Raw genomic sequence first — 18,527 nt, 5'->3', positions numbered from 1 at the left:
CTACATTCAACATGCTTTATGTTGCGATATTACAGTGCTCCTCAACCACTCTACATGTAGCAATATAATGTAGCTTATCTTCTCCTCTGTTATCCTGTGATACACTGTACTCTATCCATTTCCATGACACCTTCTAATACAATGTAACACTCCATTCCTAGAATATAGAATCAACAAGATTGTATCTGTGCCCGAGGAAGGCCATTTAACCCGTAACCCATGCATCCAGAATAACAACTTCCCTTGCCACCGCATCCAACTGATTCTTTATGGGTTTCCATCCGCACTGTATCCAGGAATGTGCTTGTGTGAAAAATAACATCCTGATTGCTGCCATAAATTTGTATTTTGTCATAAGAACTTGTGATCCCTGTTTATAGCATACCTTCTATACAGGAGGCCATTTGGCCCAATCCGACCCAGGCCCTATCCCCGTAACCCCACATATTTACCCTGCTAATCCCCCCCAACACTAAAGGGCAATTTTCTTAGTGTGGCCAATCCACCTAACTTGCATATCTTTGCATTGGGGGAGGAAACCTGCACAGACACAGGGAGAATGTGCAAACCCTACACAGTGACACAAGGCTACAGCTGAAGCTGGGTCCCAGATGCTGTGAGGCAGCAGTGTTAATCACTGTGCCGCATGTTCTACCCTTGGGAATTAACTTAAATGGGCTATTTCCAATTACCTTTATTAGATACGGTTTTAAGACAACCAAGTAGATTTTAAGCTTCTGCATGGGAATCCAAGCAATGAAGAGTAGTTGCTTGCCACTTGTTTCAGAAGTAAAGAGACCCAGGCCAGCAAAATGGCAGAGAGCAAATGATTGCCATGATACAACTCAACCACTTTGGATCTGAGAAAGCTGATGTAGTTTACACCAGAACAGCATACTGGCAAGTCTACAGGTGCCAGAGTGTGCAAGGGATCTGGACCAGCTGTACTAAATTTTTTTATGAAGCCAGGAGGAACATTCCTGCTCTTTCTGGCTCTTCAGAAACATGTTAAAACAGTTCTGGGGCTGTTTCTGGTGTGTTGTCTCAGTTGTCCAATATCAGGACACATGGGCAGAGTATGGGTGGTGCACCTATCTCTCCTAAAACTGCATTTGAGAACCTAACTAGTTTATAGGCCATAGATTTTCACAATTCAGAGACCTGTCACCCAAAGACTTAAGGTCAATTCATTAGCACCAATTTTAACCTGTTCAAAATCATCCAACATCTCTAAAACACTTGTTTCCAACACCAAAGTTTCTCCAGTTTTTCCTCATAACCTTGAGCTCAAATGGAAAGATCAGTCTAATGGACTTTCATGCTTGAATGTCTCAGATGTGTGCCAGAAATGGGTACAGTATACAAGATATGGACTGATCAACATGCTGTACAGTTTAATCAAGACTTTCTCTTGACTAGTATTTGACTTTTTTGGTTAACTTTTTTGGTTAATCGACCTTATTGATTGTTGATCTGCATTTGTGGAAAAGTTTATTTATTTATTATTAGTGTTATAAGTAGACCTACATTAACATTGTAATGAAGTTACTGTGAAAATCTTTTCGTTGCCACATTCCGGTCCCTGTTCAGGTGCACTGCGGGAGAGTTTAGCATGGCCAATGCACTTAACCAGCACGTCTTTTGGACGGTGGGAGGAAACAGGGGCTGCTGGAAGAAAGCCACACAGACATGGGGAGAATGTAGAAACTCCACACAGACAGTGACCTAAGCCAGGATTCAAACCTGGCTCCCTGGTGCTATGAGGCAGCAGTGTTAACTACTATGCCACCCGAAGTTCTGAGTTTCCCTAAGTTTCCTGTCTATCATCTGCCCATACTACATTTTTGCAATCACAATCTGCAAAAAAAGTATAACAATTCAGTCTAACGCACGCTACACAAAACAAAAAATTTGCAAAACTTCAGCATTTGTGCTAAAATCTTAAGGATCATTTGCTACCTGTGACAATGTAAATTGATTACAAAAACAATAGTGACTATATTTTAAAGGTGATTTCTTTTTTGTGTGCACTTTTGAGATGCCACAGGAACAAGGTGCTAAATTAGACTTCTCTAAACTGGGGAAACGAAACACAGATGGAGTACCTGTTGCTCTGTCTGCAAGTGCAATCCTGAGCTACATGCAGCTTGTCACTCTGTCCCGCCTCCCATCCCACTTTAGCTTCCATGTCACTGGCATCATGCATAAGCCTCAAGAACCTTATCTCACTTTTTCTTCTCAATGTCCTACAACCTCTTGTGTGATCAGTATCAGACTATTGATAGATCATCATTGTAAAACTGATACCCACCTCCAGGTTACCCACCTCTCCTGTACTGCCATTCCTTCGGGTTGCCATTTCCTTCTCAGTTTACACACACCTCGTTGTTTTTAATACCTTAATGCTTTGACTTGACTAAGATCATTTCACTTATAATTCCCACATGTTTTTTTAAAAATTACACTTCTTTTCTCTAATTGTATTGATCATTTCCTCCTGAAAGACAATCTATCAAATCTAACCCTTTGGCCGTCAGCCTCAATTTGATCTTAAGTGGCTAGGTGTCAATGTTTGTATAATAATGTTTTGTTACAATATAGGTGCTACACAAATGCAGGTTGGCATTGTATTATGTCTGTCTGCATCTTATTTCTGAGGCAAGGGTGTATCTGAAATGCAAACTTGCCCATTCTCTCTGACTGACCTGTTCATTTTCCCAGCATTTTCTGTATCTGTATATTATTTTTTCTTTGTCATCTGAACCCTGACTTCCTGGTTGGTTGCAGCTTTGCAACAAGCTCCTGTTCCACTGTTTCATCTCAGCAACTCTGTTGCACTGCTTGACATTTTCAATATCATAACCTGGTTGTAACAGTGCCATGGATGTGTCACACATGCTTTCCAAGATGATGACGTACACTGTAGAGTATTAGTGCACACAACCTGGGAAAGCAGTATGTCCATTAATTCTGAAACTGTGGTTTCATGAATGAACGATGGGCTTCGCTACTGAGCGTCCCAGGCAAGGGGAAAGACAATCATCAAAAATTAGTATAATTGCATTTGGAAGTAAGAAATGTTTGCATTTATGTCATGCCTTTCAAAACCTTGGGATTTTTCAGCTTTTGACATTGAGACATCAACAGAATTACAAACTCTCGCACCTTCCCTTTAGGTAATGTTCTTAATTCTCGATACAAAAACGTATCTAATTAGTGTTTTGAAACCTATTCTGCAGTACAGTTCTAATATGTATGGCTCAGTGGTAGCACACACAGCTGAGTCAAAAGGTTGTCGGTTCCAGCTCCACCTTCGAATCTTGAACAGGTTTTTGATTTGATTTACTATTGTCCTATGTATTAGTCATTAATTTTACAGCTAATGAATTACTGTTTGTAATGCAGGAGATGCAACAGTCAATTTGTCCATAGCAATCTCCCAAAAGCAGCAACTAAGTAAATGGCCAGGTCATCTTTTTCAGAGGTTTGTTAGAGGATAGTATTGTCCAGGACACCAGGACTTCCCTTCTCTTCTTTAATACATACCAAGTGGTGGTTTTACAGCAAAGATTCCTCCAGATGAAAAATTTCACAAATTTTCAATATCACAATTAACACTGCTGCGTCACAGCGCCAGGAACCCGGGTTCAATTCCGGCCTTGGGTCACTGCCTCTGTTGAGTCTGCACGTTCTCCCCATGTCTGCATGAGTTTCCTCCAGATGCTCCGGTTTCCTCCCACACTCAAAAGATGTGTGGGTTAGGTGGATTGGCATGCAAAAATCTTCTAGTGTCAGGGGATTAGTAGGGTAGAATAAAGAACAATACACCACAGGAACAGGCCCTTCGACCCTCTAAGCCTGCCCTGATCATGTGTTCCGTTTGTATCCCTCTATTAAAGCGTAACTATGTGGGGTTACAGGAATAAGGCCTGGATGGGATTCTGGATGATGCAGACTCAATGGGCCAAATGGCCTCCTGCACTGTAGGGATACTATGATGAATGAAGCCTAGCCCATCACTCAAACCAGCCTCCCATCCATTGACTCTGTCTACGCTTTCTGCTACCTTGGAAAAGCAGCCAGCATAATCAAGGAACCCATGCCCAGCCATACCCTCTTCCACCTTCTTCCATCGGGAAAAAGGTACAAAAATCTGAGGTCACGTACCAGTCGCCTCAAGAATAGCTTCTTCCCTGCTGCCATCAGACTTTTGAATGGACCTATCACATGTTAAGCTTTCTCTACACCCTAGCTATGACTGTAACGCCACATTCTGCACTCTCTCCTTTCCTTCTCTATGCTTACAGTATGCTTTGTTTGTATAGCACATAAGAAACAATACTTATCATTGTATACTAACAGGTGACAATAATAAATTAAATCAAAAACCTGTTCAAGACTTAAGGGTGGAGTTGGAACCAAAAATCTTTTGACTCAGAGGTGTGTGTGTCACCACTGAGCTATGATTAACACCATACTTATTAGAACTGTACTGCAGAATACATTTCAAAACACTAATTAGATATGTTTCTGTATCGAGAATTAAGATCATCAAAATTACCTGAAGGGAAGGTGCCAGAATTTGTAGTTCTGTCAATGTCTCAATGTCAAATGTAATTAAAATTATATTTGTTTTTGTTCTAAATCTATCTATGCTCTTTAAACCTATTCATAATGATTCATTTTGAATTAAAAAGGATGAGTGCTGATTGCCTAACTTTAAACATGATTGCTTCAATATTGAAGTCCTGATTTGAAGTTACATTTTCTTGGATCCACATCTAAGTCAAAACTTCAATTTTAAACTTACTGGTGTAAAAGAAAAGCAAGGGAAAGACTTACAGTAAAAAATAATGATTCTGTAGCTGCAGGCACAGAGTACAATGTAGAGAATAATGTTTCAACTTGCTCCTCACATCAGCAATTTGTACTGTAAGTAGGCAAGGCTCCAAACACCTTGATGTGGGAGGGAATGGGGCAGGAAAAGAAATCAAATCTGACAGGAGTATAAAATACTCAGAAAATGTCTCACAGAGAAATGTTACCAGAAACAGAAAACATTTATTATGTTAAAAATGGCTAACAGAAAACAAAGAAATACCGAGGTAAGACAGGTATAACGGGCTAAATTTTCACCTTAGTGAAGAGGTGCATTTCAGTGAATTAACAGCAACACTATGGGTTTTTTTGGGAAGGAAATCCGATTTTCCTCTGCATTCCCGACCCCATGCCATTCTCCTCTGACCTTTATATGGCTTGGGAATGCCTGATCTGCAGAACACAAATCTGCACACCGCCCCCCCCGCCCCCGACAACTTTAGGAAGGGGGTCATAATTTAGATTTCCTCCTGGACATCATTTCCGCTCGTGGTGTGGGATTCTGGAAGTTCATATAAAAAAAACACATCAGGTGTGACAGTTTGTGAAGAATCTTTACTTGAAAATAAATACTACCCAAAGGAAACCAAACCACCAGTTCCCACAAATTGACAGGCACACTGCTTTGAAATTGAAATGAACACCTGCTATTCTTTCCTTCCCAGAGAGCAGTCTATTGTTTGGATAGCAGTGGCCATTTTGAATGCTTGGCTGCGTTTCAAGCATTAATGGGTTTTGGCATAGTAGGTGTTCCACTCATCTGAGAATGAATGACAGTTTCAAGAAATCATAAGTTGGCCTTTTCGGGTTGTTGACAAGCTAATAGGATTACAAGTATTACAAGATGTTTTTCATATGACAGAATTCATCTTTCTCAGTACCAATGATATGAAGGCTTTTATTAGATGTTTAAAGGTTCAATTCCTCCCCCCCCAAAGGAATGTAAAACATTTTCCATTGATATTGCATGGAATCAGAGGATTCCACATAATGGATACAAGACAATGGAGGGCAGCACAGTGGCTCACGCTGCTGCCTCAGTGCCAGGGACCAGGGTTTGAATCCTGGCTTGGCTCACTGTCTGTGTGGAGTCTGCACTTTCTCTGTGTCTGCTTGGATTTCCTCTGGTTGTTCCAGTTTCCTTCCACAGTTCAAAAGAGTTGCTGGTTTGGTGCAGTGACCATGCTAAATTCTCCCTCAGTGTACCTGAATAGGTTCCAGAGTGTGGCAACTAGGGGATTTTTACAGTGATTTCATTGATGTAAGCCTACTTGTGACACTAATAAATAAACATGGGATATAGTGGTGCAATGGGGAATCTGAAAGGGCATGAAGGATACATGGGGATCATAGTAATGCCACGTGAGAGTGGGGGGTATGAAGCTGGAGGTGAGATTGGGAGGGGGATTAATAAACACAGTTGGGAGCTGGGATGCTGTGGTGGAGAACTGAAGCAGGTTTTCTAACTGGCCTGTCTCCTTATCCAGTCCAGCACAGCTTGCAAACTGTGCTGCAAATGCAATCCCAGCGTAAAAAGTTAAAACGGCAGCTGAAGTCACAGGTGGGTCAAATGCGAAGGTTGGGTTTAGCCCAGCACAGAGGAAGATTTGGCCCATCATGTCCAGAAGTGACACAAAGTAGTTCATATACAATGACTTACTTTGAAGTTCAATGAATGTTGTTATGTAGGCAAACATTAAATCAAATGAATTGCTCAATTAAGCACACAACCAATTGCCTAAATTATGTACACTAATGAAAAGTGCACTTAGACAAATATAGCCTTAATATTTTAACAGTTATTTCAATGCAAATTGTCCCTCATAGCTATAAGCTAATAAAGCAGTGTCTGATCTAGAATACCTCTATAATCCAAACCGTGTACAATAACCTAGTTATTGACAGCACAGTGACACAGTGGTTAGCACTGCTGCCTCACAGCGCCAGGGATCCGGGTTTGATTCCCGGCTTGGGTCACTGTCTGTGCGGAGTCTGCACATTCTCCCCGTGCCTGCATGGGTTTCCCCCGCGTGCTCTGGTTTTCTCCCACAGTCCAGCGCTGGTTAGGTGCACTGACCATGCTAAATTCTCCCTCAGTGTACCCGAACAGATGCCAGAGTGTGGCAACTCGGGGATTTTCACAGTAACTTCACTGCAAGCCTACTTGTGACACTAATAAATAAACTTTAAAACTTTAGTTTGTTTCCTCCCTGGATAAGATCTTGAAAAAGAATTGGTAAGCACCAAATTTCAATGAAAACACTAAGCCGTTTTTTTCCAGCTAAATGAATGTATATAGAAAGAGGTAGATAGAATGAGTATTTATAGGAGGCAAAATGGAAGAGGACAGCACATCAGAATTCATTCTTTTTAAGCAAACAGTGCTTCACCAACAAAATACAGACTTCCAAACTTGTCAACAAAGGGCATACTTAGGTCAAGAGAGTAACTAAAGTGTTACGTGTCAGTTAGTACGAATATACAGTGCATTTGCTACCTGAGCAGCAGGTGTTTACAATCCACTAATTCCAGCAAATCACATTTCTGCATTTCCAATGCAGGTATTCATCAGTAGATCCGCTACTTATCTTTTCTATCAGGTCACAGGTTTTCCTCCTGCTGCAGCAAAAACAAAGTACATTTATAAAGCACACTTAAGGTCGTAAAACGTTCCACGGTGCTTCACAGGAGCATTAGCAAACAAAAGGATTGGCACTGAGCTTTATCAGTGCAGATGCCCCAAAGCTTAGTTGAAGACGTAGGTCTTCAGAAGGAGGCATGGGAGGAAGAGGGACAGAGGATTGGGGAAGAAATTCCAGAGCTGCCAATGGTGGAATGATGAATGCACAAGAGGCCAGAATTGTAAAACTACAAACATTTTTGTGGAATGGGTGGCACAGTGGTCAGCACTGTTGCCTCACTGCATCAGGGGCCCAGGTTCAATTCCAGTCTTGGGTGACTGTCAGTGTGAAGTTTGCACGTTCTTCCTGTATCTGTGTGGGTTTCGTCCTGGTACTCCTGTTTCCTCCTGGTGCTCCTGTTTCCTTCCACATTCCAAAGATGTGCAGGTTAGGTAGTGGATTGGCCATGCTAAATTGCCCTTTAGTGTCCCAATATGTGTAGGTTAGAGGAATTAGTGGGGTAAATACATAGGGTTACGGAGTTAGGGTCTGGGTATAACGCTCTGTTGGACAGTCAGTTTTAGACTTGATGGGCTGAATGGCCTCCTTCTGTCTGGTAGGGATTCTATAATATTTGGAGAATCCACAGAATCCTTACAACGGATAAGGAGGCTGTTCAGCCCGTCGAGTCTGCACCAATTCTCCAAAAGAGCATCTTACCCAGACCCACCCCTTGCCCTACCTCCTTAACGCCATGCATTTACCAGCGTTAATCTAGCTAACCTGTATTTCCTTGGCCAATCCAGCTGATGTGCACATCTTTGGAGTTGTAGGGCTGGAGGAAATTACAGCAATATGGAGGGGTGAGGCCATGGAAAGATCTGAAAATATGAATGAGAGTTTAAAAAATTGAGACTTCACTTAAATAGGAGCCAACGGACATCAGCGAGCATGGAGTTGAATAGGTGACTGAAACTTGGTGCATGTTAAGGGGTAAGCAGAGTTTTGAAACACCTCAAGTTTACAGAGCGTAGAATGTGGGAGGCCAGATAGGGTGTGCTGGAATAGTCACGTCCAGAGACAACAATGGCATAGCTGAGGATTTCAGCAGCTGATGAGCTTTCGCAGAAGCAGAGACAGGTGGTGTTACAAAAGTGGAAGTAGACAAGCTTTGTGGTGGTACGGATCAGTGGTCAGAAGTTCATCTTGGGGTCAACTGTGGCACCAAGGTTTCACAGTTCTATTTCATCCTCAGAAGGTTGCCAGGGAGAAGGATGAAGATGGTAATTAAGGAATAGATGTAGTGGCAAGGATTGAAGACATCGACTTCAGTCTTCCTAATATTTAGTTGTTCCAAATAAGTATAGGAAAAGAACAGCAAATGCTGGAAATACACACATATAGCCCAGAGAGAAATTTCAATCATGCCTTCATGTGACAGCCAAACTTTCCCACGGTGATCAGTGAATAGCTTTGAGGAGTAAGAATTCTGGTTGATCTTATCCTTCTCTTTAGCTTAATGACACAAGAATGCCGTCCCAACCAAATCTAACTCAGCATTGACCAAGGATCAATATTGGAAGTTTTCTGGTTCAGATGGTTCAGGTCTTCCCACAATGCACTCTGCCATGTGCTCAAACTCTGAACAAGCCAGGGAGCAGGGACAAGAGGGTATACCTGAAGACCTTAAGATAAAAGCAAAATACTGCAGATGCTGGAATCAAAAACAAAAAATGCTGGAAAAGCTTAGGAGGTCTGACAACGTCTGTGGACAAAGAATAGGGCCAACATTTCGAGTCAGGATGACTAATTGTCAGAATTCTGTCAAAGGGTCATCCTGGCTCAAAACAGTGACTCTATTCTCTTTCTCTTTCCACTGATGCTGTCAGACCTGCTGAGTTTTTCCAGCATTTTCTGTTTTGTACCTGAAGACCTTCATTTGTCAACATCGAGAAAAAGATCCAACACAGTCTCTATCCATCTCTCTTCCACGTACCTCACATTACAACAAACTGAAGATACTGCATGAACTAATTACATCTTTGGCAATGTTATCTGGCCTCTTCCAATATCTCAACAATCTGTTTTTATTCACCAGTACATGTCAGGATGAAGAAGCACTTACTGTAGGCTGCTCCACAAACTTCAGACTCTGAAACATAAAGCTGCCAGGCTAAATAAATAGGATTGGTCCAACTAATTGACTCTAGGCATTCAAATGTTCATAGAAGATTATGACTTAATGGCTTACCATAAACTCAGTTTGGTTGGTGCAACTGAACACATTCCTGCAGAGCTCAAAAGTTCACCATCTAACTAAAAGAAAGACGAATCTTGAAGGGAATTGCTTGATAGAGCAGACGCAGCACGGTTTCATTAAAGGGAAGTCGTGTCTGACAAATTTACTGGAGTTCTATGAGGATGTGTCTAGGGCGGTGGATAGAGGAGAGCCGGTGGATGTGGTCTTTCTAGATTTTCAGAAGGCGTTTGACAAAGTACCTCACAAGAGGTTATTGCAGAAGGTCGAGGGACATGGAGTTGGGGGTAGGGTGTTAGCGTGGATAGAGGATTGGTTGTCAAATAGGAGGCAGAGAGTGGGGGTCAACGGGTGCTATTCGGATTGGCGGATGGTGACTAGTGGAGTGCCCCAGGGGTCGGTGCTGGGGCCTCAGCTTTTTACCATTTATATAGATGATCTGGAGGAGGGAACCGAGTGTAGGGTGTCGAAATTTGCTGATGACACCAAGATTGGGGGAACGGCAAATTGTGCAGAGGGTGTGGAGAGTCTGCAGAAGGATCTAGATAGGCTGGGCGAATGGGCCAGGAAATGGCAAATGGAATTTAATGTTGGCAAGTGTGAGGTGGTCCACTTTGGTAGGAATAATGGTAGGAAGGACTATTACTTACGTGGCGAAAAACTGCAGCAGGCGACGGTGCAGAGGGACCTCGGGGTCCTTGTGCATGAGTCGCAAAAACCCAGCTTGCAGGTGCAGCATGTGGTCAGGAAGGTGAATGGGATGCTGGCCTTCATAACGAGGGGGATTGAATATAAAAGTAGGGAGGTCTTGCTGCAGCTGTATAGGGCATTGGTGAGGCCGCAGCTGGAGTACTGTGTGCAGTTTTGGGCGCCGCACCTGCGCAAAGATATTTTGGCCTTGGAGGGAGTGCAGAGGAGGTTTACTAGGCTGATACCGGAGTTGAGGGGCTTGAGCTATGAGGAGAGGCTGAATAAACTAGGCTTGTACTCATTAGAGTTTAGAAGAATGAGGGGAGATCTCATTGAGACGTATATGATGATGAATGGGATGGATAGGATAGAGGTGGAGAGACTCTTCCCTCTCAAAAAAGACAGTAGGACTAGGGGGCACAGACTTAAGATAAAGGGGGGGCGGTTTAGAACGGAGTTGAGGAGGAACTTCTTCACTCAAAGGGTGGTGAATCTCTGGAATTCTCTGCCCGTTGAAGTGGTGGAGGCTGCCTCGCTAAATATTTTTAAGACGCGGGTTGATGGGTTTTTGATAAGAGAGGGGATTAAGGGTTATGGGGAGAGGGCGGGAAAGTGGAACTGAGCCACGACAGATCAGCCATGATCTTATTGAATGGCGGGGCAGGCTCGAAGGGCTAGATGGCCTACTCCTGCTCCTATTTCTTATGTTCTTATGAATATACTTTCTTGCTTACTTGTGGCATTTCTGAGAATTTAATGAAGAATCAATTAGGTCCACTGCCAACCACCATGAGAAAGGATTCATGGCATGGATGGCTGTAGAAGGGTTGGTAATGATTGTTCATAACAAATCTGCAAGTTGCCTATCCAGTTAAATAGTCGTGCTACAGAGATAAAATTATCAACTTTCCCAGCATAATCTGCAAGGTGTGGAGAAATAAATAGTGATTGCTGCATAATATATATATATACAAAATAAAGAAATATATAACACACACATCAATAGCGCATTCACCTCTGAATCACAAGGTTTCAGATTCAAGTCCCAGTTCAGGGATTCAGCACAAATAAACAGCTGACACTCCAATCCAGTACTGAAGGAGTATTGTACATTCTGATCTAGCAGATGAGAAGCTAAACCAAGGCCCCACCTGCCTGCTCAGGTGTAAGTAAAGATCCCATGACAGTAAGAAGAGCGGGAAAGTTATTCCCGGTGGCCTGGCCCATAATTATCCCTTAATCAACATGACAATAAGCAGATGATCTAGTCGTTATCATATTGCTGTTCTTGAGAGTTTGCTGAGCAGAAATGAGATGCCACCACACTTCCTACAGCGGTGACAACATTTCAAGAAGTATTTATTGGCTGTGAAGTGCTTTCAACTGTCCGGCAGTCATGAAAAGCGCTATATAAATGCAGGCCTCTCTTAAAAATGAGGTTAATTATTTTAATCATCCAAAATTATTTCAATTATTTAAAAAGGGCAGCACAGTGGTTAGCATTGCTGCCTCACAGCACCAGGGATCCACTTTCAATTCTGGCCTCGGGTGACTGTCTGTGTTGAGTTTGCACATTCTCCCTGTGTCTGCTTGGGTTTCCTCCTGGCGCTGGTTTCCTCCCACATTCCAAAAATGTGTGGGTCAGGTTGACTGGCCATGCTAAATTGTCTCTTAGTGTCATGGGTAAATACATGGGAGTACGAGGATAGGGCCTGGGTGCGATTGTTGTCGGTGCAGACTCGATGGGCCAAAGGGCCTCCTTCTGCATTCTATGACTCTTTCTGCTTCTTTGCAGTACAAAACAGCAATCAGGGACAGGGTTGTTACAGAGCAGGCCCTGTGATGGTATCAAACAGTCCATTTCTATCGCTGAACTGAGTTTTCCAAGAACTGAAAGCTGTGCTGTTATATACGCTGTAAATTGGACAGCATGTCATAAGAACATAAGAACATAAGAAATAGGAGCAGGAGTAGGCCATCTGGCCCTTCGAGCCTGCCCCGCCATTCAATAAGATCATGGCTGATCTGTCGTGGCTCAGTTCCACTTTCCCGCCCTCTCCCCATAACCCTTAATCCCCTCTCTTATCAAAAACCCATCAACCCGCTTCTTAAAAATATTTAGCGAGGCAGCCTCCACCACTTCAACGGGCAGAGAATTCCAGAGATTCACCACCCTTTGAGTGAAGAAGTTCCTCCTCAACTCCGTTCTGAACCGCCCCCCCTTTATCTTGAGGCTGTGCCCCCTAGTCCTACTGTCTTTTTTGAGCGGGAAGAGTCTTTCCACCTCTATCCTATCCATCCCATTCATCATCTTATACGTCTCAATGAGATCTCCCCTCATTCTTATAAACTCTAACGAGTACAAGCCTAGTTTATTCAGCCTCGTAACTTGACAATCAAAATGTTTGGATGAAACATCCATTCGCAGATCTATATATTGCCATGTTCTCTGTCTCCAGTGCAATTCCTAGTTGACTCATCAGCTCTCCAGGTGAAACTAAAAATACAAGCCAAGCGTGACTTATTATGGGGAATATTTGCACATCACAAACAGACTTTCAAAAATCATCTCACTCTTTGTGAAGTGGTATCTTAATGCCCAGGTACAATTATCTTCCTGAAAAACATCTCCTTTAAACAGTCCAGTGATCGGAGAATCTGAATTTGTCTGCTTCACAGTCTGTCGGTCTGCATATATTAACTTGCCACTTAAGATGCTCCAGCCACTGAACCCTTTGCTGTTGAATTAATTTTTGAACAAAGCCACAGACGTAAACAAAGGAGAACCCCCATCCAGGGCAGCCGTCCCTTATTAAATATGCCAATAGATCTGGCCAATTATGCATGTTGGTCCACGGTGCAACAGGAATACTGGGATTTCCATAGAGATTCTGCTAGCTCTCCTTCAAAAGGAAAAAAGCGTCAAATTCATTCCACAAAGGCCACTCCTCCAAATCCAAAGATCTTTACCTATGAGTAATCGTGGATAAGCCAATGCTGTTTCTTGACAAATGAAACTGGCAACACTGCATTTTCAGCTGGTGTACGGCAAGCCCTGAAGACAACCTTTTTTTCCCTGATCACATTCATTAGGTGCTGAATTCATAAGAATTCTGAGTGATTTTGTGCCACTTGCGTGCTTACCTTTTCAACATGGCTGTTAATGGCAGAATTTGTAAGTATCTATTTAGCTGTATTGTGCAGGTAGTTTTTCTCTCTCTGCGGTAAACCGAATGCAAATTGTTGAGTATAGATTTTAGATGACCTGCTGCACAGTATAAAACACCGTTATAAAGTGAGATAAATTGCACCTGTTACTGATCACTGGAGGGTTTGATGAAATTCTATAGCTACACAAGGGTATGTGTGTTTTCCCAAGAAATAAATTGTGCTGCATTCATATTATATATTTGCAATTACAGCAGGCTCTGCCTATAGACAGTCCAGTTAACTGCTTCTAAAATTTCTATTTGGCTGAAATATTTGTAACCTCATAGATTAGTGGATTAGAATAGACAGCGTGGACGGTGAGATCCTTTTAAATTATGCTTTAGTTCTGATCAACCTGATCACTCCCCTGAAGTTACTTACAAAAAAGTTAAAAAAGCGCCCCATGCAGATTTTTATAGGATCGTGGAAAAAAATGTACATTTTTGAACAGCGACCTAGTGATGGGGGAGGGGTCTACTGCAGCAAACGCATACAGTTACAGTATAACCAGAATATGTAACCCCATCCTTGATATTCTAAAATACTATTTCCATTAGCAACCCAAATATAGTTCAGTCATTTCCATTTTATACACTTTAGCGTCTGCATAATGCTAGCAGTAAACCGAAGAGCCGGAGAGTGATTATTTGCCATTGTTTTTCAAATATCAGAACTAATCTGGAACTTCTGAATGTAACATTTTGGACTTTCAAAAGGAGGCTTTAATAAATAGTGCTCTCTAATTGCTCAAATTAAGTCATTTTTCTTTTTAAAATAATTTAATGTTGTCATAAAAACACATACATGGTGCAGTGAGGTGGGCAATGTATCTAGTTCTAGTTGATGAGAAGGAAACCAGAGAGAAAATTAACAGCAACACAGGGGAAAAAAATGGAATAAATAAGGCTAGTAAATATAAAGGCCAAAATCCAACCAGCGTGTGACAAATGCACGTAACAGTCTTTGTTAGCTTATTCTGGCCATTTTAAGCAACACGAATCATTTTAATCTCCATAGATACAACAGCCTACTTAAGCAAAATATAATGATTAATCACTGCTTTGATTACAATGGTGTGAACCAGTGACCACAACAGTCAAAAAAGGGATGCACTCATCTTGGGCTCTGTTATCCAGACATGCAACACACATTTAACAAACGTACTGCACAAGTTCTCAAATCCATAAAGCTAAGGACAAGTTGAGAAATGTATACTGTTCAGTTCGTAACTCGCAGGATGTCTATTTTCAGTTGGTGACATAGGCTGCAATTCAGCACGACAAAAAGGGAATTTCAATCAAATGCTGCTGGCAGTTCAAGTTGGGTAGGATTAGTGCAACCTTAACTGGTTTAATTTGACCAACTTCACAAAATGGCTGGCTAAAGCAAAACAACATATTCCGTGGGTTGGAGTTTTCTTCCCCAGCAAAACCTGTCCTTCTGGTCACCTTGACTGATTACCCAATGTTGTATGCAATCATTCTTTTCTTAATAATCAACAGCTTGCTAATATAATTAAATGGAATCTTTTAACTCAATTGTGTAGATGGCAAAATTTAGAGGGTAGCAATAATAAGCAAATGGCACCACCCTTAAATGCAGTGGTGATTACAGTTTAATACAACCATTGATTAACAACCATTTCATGGTTTTATGATAGAAAATAATATCACCTGGAATGAACAGCAGAGACTGCTATGCTTCAGTACCAAGGAGGACCGACACAGATTGTACAAATTCTGATGTATTTATAAACAATCCTATAGGTGCAGCAATGATATAATCTTGTTCGTCTGAAAGAGCGGAGAATGTACTTTAGGAGTTATTCAATTGATAGGTGTTGCCTTTGAATGAATTAAGGCATTTGTTCTAGCCCTGCAAAGCTCCAGAAAATCTTGTTTAAAGTTCATGGCAACAGTCAATGTAAATAACAGAAGGATACATATTTTCTATAGACATTAAATTTAGCATCTCCCAAAGGTTATTCAGTTTCAGGGTAGCAAGTCCAGCTTTCTTTCTGGAGACCATTAATGATAACAATCTTCCTCAGTGTTGTTAGCAAAGCTGGGTAAACGCAGTAGAAAACATCTGTTGAGCAGGATGTGAATTTAAAAGATTCTTTCGATTTTCAAAAATCAACTTAAAAATAGCATATATTGTGTTTGTCTGATGCAGGTTTCAAACCTCAAATAATCTCAGTAATAAAGAACATAAGTACAGAAAGAGAGAAGACCCCTTGGACTTGTCAGTCCGTTCTATCCACAAATCACAAACAGTAAATCAGCAAAACTTCCATTGATCCTACATTGCAGGCCAGTTGCCTTCCTTGATTTGATACTTCATGATTGGAGTAGCTCAGAAATCATCGTTTCCCAAAGTGTTTAGACTATATGTACTTACCCATATAGCCCTCCATTTCTTTCCTAAACAGACACTCACCCAATGTTGTCTTAAATCTGTCAATTGGCATAGTAACTGTTTAGCTGTGAATCTGTTCCACATATCTGCGACATTGGGGAGAAAAAAAATTCTTTAAGATTGCTGGCCCTGCTTGAGTTTCGTAAATGCTAAATGCATGCTCTCCTGCACTGTGCCGATAGTTCAACTTACACACAGTCCATGTGCATCCACTTCATTCACTTCTCTCATCATTCTCTATTCACTTTATCTCTAATGAAAACGCATTCAGCCAACCTCTCTTCGGATTCTGGAGCTCCAAGTCCCATTGAAGTTACATCGGCAAATAACATGCCATCCAGATTTACCAAGGCATCTCAAGGTTGACACAGATACAAAGAAAATTTCGAAATGTAAAAATACTAGAAGTCCAATGGTTCACCTGTTTCTAGATCTTTGTGTTTGTAACTGAAATGGAAGAAGGTACATTAAACCATCACTGTGCCATCTCCATTAGCACAGCCAGCGTGTCAATACCACCACCTCTCAACAAACCTAATTGACTTACATACAACAAAATGTCTGCACATTTAAATAATGACTGTTCCAAACTGTAACTACATTATTAAAAAGCAGCAGCAAGAGGTGGTGGTGGGGACACCAAGTGCTACGTTGAAATTCACAAAGTCTCCTCCCACAATACTTTCAAACCCATGACCTGTTACCCAGAAAGACAAGGGCAGCACAAGTTCTTACAAGTTCCCCACCAAGTCACTCACCATTCTGACTTGGAAATATACCACCGTCCCTTCATTGTCACTGGATCAAAAACCTAGAACTCCAGGCAGCATGGTGGCACAGTACATAGCACTGCTGCCTGACAGCACCGGGGACCTGGGTTCAATTCCGGCCTCGGGTCACTGCCTGTGTGGAGTTTGCATGTTCTCCCCGTGACTGCATGGGTTTCGTCCAAGTGCTCTGGTTTCCTCCCATGGCCCAGAGACGTGTAAGTTAGGTGGACTGGCTTTGCTAAATTGACCCTAGTGTTGAAGGTTTAGCAGGGTAAATGTGTGGGGTTATGGGAATAGGGCATTGGTGGAATTGTGGTCGGTGCAGCCTTGATGGGCCGAATGGCCTACTTTTGCACTGCAGGCATTCTATAATTCTCATAAACTCCCTCCCTAACAGCACTGTGTGCATACACCAGATGAATTGCAGCAGTTCAAGAAGGCAGCTCACCACCACCTCCACGGGCAATTTCTCCATGTAAAGGAAATAAAATGTGAATAAACTCTGAAAACTAAGATTCCATTGGTCACCATCATGCAACGGACGCTCCAGAGATAAAGGTGCAGCAATCAAAACGCACACAAAGTAGATGCGACCATTTTATGTGGTGAGCAGTGTGCTAGATCAAGAAGTTTCATCCTGTCAAAAGAATAAACTTGAGCTAGAAAGTTTTAAAAAATAATAACAGGCTATAACAATTCACCTTGAGTGTCCCCATTTCCAGTGTGTCACCCAGCTGCAGATTCCACAGGAGACACATAGGCCACTGAACTGCCAGTCACTGAACAATGAGATGGTTAAAGTTTGCCTCTCTCAGTTTCAATAAATAAACAATGCAATACAAGGCCTTCCCAGCAAGCACAGTCAATATTTGGCAAACAGAATGCTTGCAACAGCGGTGGACCCTGCTGTGGTGAAGCCCTTAGTAAGGTGAGGACTTCCAGCAACACAAAGGCAAGAACGAGAGCCAGTGCTGCTTGATTTTAATACTCCACAGAATTTTGGACCAACGTCTGCTCCAAATGTTTTTTTTTGGTCGGACATTTGTGACTACAAGGGATGTCAATCGAGAGTTGAATATCATTGTCTTTACTGGAAAAAATACACCAGCTGGGGTACCAGGAACCAAGCCCGGAGAACAAAACACCACTTTCCTGGTACCTTCCTTTTGTGAGTTTTACAATTACTACTGATGGTGCCTTTAAAGCACCAGCCTGGCGATATACATAGCACTCACTGCCCAAAGACTGAAACAGGCAATCCTACAGTTGATGCAATTCAGTTTATGCTATTCAAAGCTAAGGTCCCCTTCAGAAGTGTCTTTTTAATATTCACATGTTCCTTCTTCCAGAATTGTGATGTTCGAGTGGCTAATCCCATTATATACTTCATGCTCATCATTTCTGCTACAAAACATATCCAGATTGGCAATGTATATGAAATATGTATTTCATTATTTAGGAAGTGAATGCTGGGTGATACTATCAGGGAAATATAGTACAGGTCTCCAGGGATTATACCCAGGCTGTACAATGCATTGGTCAGGCTCCACTTAGAGCACTATGTTCAATTCCACTCACTTTGTCACAGTAAAGATGTATCTGCATTACAAAGACTAATTCCAAGGGTAAAGGGGATGAGCTACAAGGAAAGATTAAAGGGACTCAAGCAATATTGTTTATAAA

At 41.9% G+C, this 18,527-nt stretch overlaps 1 protein-coding gene across 3 annotated transcripts in view; it reads right to left on the bottom strand.

Moving 5' to 3' along the window:
* zfhx3b (zinc finger homeobox 3b) overlaps window positions 1–18,527 on the bottom strand; it is a 462,160-nt gene that overhangs the window by 418,207 nt on the left and 25,426 nt on the right. The window contains exon 1 of one of the 3 annotated variants that reach the window (XM_080186785.1): window positions 16,096–16,160. The exons of the other annotated variants lie outside the window; for them this stretch is intronic. The gene's annotated coding sequence lies outside the window, so the exon portion shown is untranslated. Of the gene's footprint in view, window positions 1–16,095; window positions 16,161–18,527 lie in introns of those variants that run through there. 3 annotated transcript variants of the gene reach the window in all.

Source organism: Carcharhinus amblyrhynchos, chromosome 4, assembly GCF_965287045.1.
Source record: "Carcharhinus amblyrhynchos chromosome 4, sCarAmb.v2.hapA, whole genome shotgun sequence".
Classification (NCBI taxonomy): Eukaryota; Metazoa; Chordata; class Chondrichthyes; order Carcharhiniformes; family Carcharhinidae; genus Carcharhinus; species Carcharhinus amblyrhynchos.
The sequence above is the reverse complement of the archived record's forward strand: the minus strand, read 5'-3'. Positions and strand labels throughout refer to the sequence as shown.